The sequence below is a fragment of the Cicer arietinum genome, chromosome 7 (assembly GCF_000331145.2).
Source record: "Cicer arietinum cultivar CDC Frontier isolate Library 1 chromosome 7, Cicar.CDCFrontier_v2.0, whole genome shotgun sequence".
Lineage (NCBI taxonomy): Eukaryota > Viridiplantae > Streptophyta > Magnoliopsida > Fabales > Fabaceae > Cicer > Cicer arietinum.
Genome location: NC_021166.2, coordinates 51,850,259 through 51,852,050, shown reverse-complemented (window position 1 = coordinate 51,852,050; position 1,792 = coordinate 51,850,259). Strand labels below are relative to the sequence as shown.

At 26.1% G+C, this 1,792-nt stretch overlaps 1 non-coding gene across 1 annotated transcript; it reads left to right on the top strand.

Moving 5' to 3' along the window:
• The first annotated feature begins 1,228 nt into the window (after nucleotides 1-1,228).
• Nucleotides 1,229-1,299, top strand: TRNAG-GCC (transfer RNA glycine (anticodon GCC)). The gene has a single exon. It is a non-coding gene; the product is annotated as a tRNA-Gly (tRNA).
• The last annotated feature ends 493 nt before the right edge of the window (nucleotides 1,300-1,792 follow it).

Below are 1,792 nucleotides of genomic sequence, written 5' to 3'. Positions count from 1 at the left end.
ATAGCTGGTCCACTTTGTGCAACCGCAATATCCCACTCGTTCATATGATCGATAATTATTAATTTTTCTTTTTTAAATCTGGTCTTTTTATTTCAAAGATCTTCAATCTCTAGATTAAATTAGTTGAGGTACTCAACCTCCATTTGTCCATCGTTTGTGGTTTTCTTTATTGGTGTATGATTTTAGCCCTATTCAAATTTGTATGAAAAACTTTTTCTTCAAGATTTTTTTCTCTTCATTTGGTTAACGCGCGTGTTTGTAATCTTTTTTTTTTTTTTTACATTCATTATTACTATCATTTTAAGGAAGAAAGATAAAATTATTTGATGTTGGAGTGTTGTTTAATTTTTTGTGAACCAAGATGATATGGTAAATTAATTCATAATACTATCTTAACTTGCTTCTCCACTTAAATTTTTTATCATAAGTATGAGCTGAGTTAGAAGCAGCAAGTAAGATAATAACAATAATTTATTTTATTATTTTTATAAAATATAATTTAAAATATAAACATTGAAATATAATAAAATATAAATAAAAACAATATAATTTGATATCAAAATTAAAGATAAAACATTAATAATTAACTTAAAAAATATGTTTTTGTCATTTTATATAATTATTTTATTACTTATTTAATTTTGTTAGTTAATTTATGATATTTAAAAATAAAAAGTATTATAAATTAATTTGAAAAATAATATTATTTATCATTTAAATGTAATATATAATATATCATATCCTAATAAGATGTATCTCAACTATATGACAAGATAAAATATTAACACCATGTTTATTATTATGTACAGATCAAACACAAAATAAGATTATATTTAACTTGTGATTATCATATCATATTTTTATCCTACTTTATATTTTATTATTAATCTATTCTTTCCTGCGCATTAAAAAATTCCTCTTGAGAAACTAGCGATTTTAGTCTACAACTTACATGGATAATAATATTTTAATGGTGAAATAGAAGCAAAAGTCTTTTGCTCGTAAAGTTTAATAGTCATAACACACTAAACTCCAAGGATTTTGATTGGTTTTTGAAAAGAAAATAAAAGGCGAGAGAGGAGAAATTAAAGAGATTAAGGGAGTTTTAAGAAGTTTGAAGGGTTTTATACTTTTGGCTTGGTCCTTTACTTTGTCTCAATGTCAAGCTACAGCAACAATCATACTCCTTCCAGTTTTTATAATAATAACATTATAAACTTTACAGAAAGCACCAGTGGTCTAGTGGTAGAATAGTACCCTGCCACGGTACAGACCCGGGTTCGATACCCGGCTGGTGCAATATATGTGAGCTATGATGATAATATTTGTGGTGTGGGTTACATCACTAATCCTGAACCATTGGATGAAACAAATATAACTCTGAGCTCCTTTATTTTTTCAATCACACCATTTTCCCCTTACTTTCCAAATCCCTCAAACCATAACTTCAATTTTGAACACAATTTTGCAATGACATATTTCCACCCGAATAATCAGAAAGCGGTACCGTAGCAACTCCGAATTTTGTAGGCCTAGCTCAGACTATAGGCCCACATTTTCATAAGAAAATTATTCAATTTTTTTTTTCTCTAATTTTTAATAAAAAGAAATTTTCATTTTTTTTTTCGAAATATTTTTGATTCGAACAAGAAGATCTATTGTTTCAAGAAAAAGATGATTTAAAAATTTTTCCGATAAAAAAATATTTTAGATTTTCTTGAAAAAATTTTAACAAATTGTTTTTGATATTTTACAGTCTGAGTATACTATTCCAGAAAATAATGGCGATGAT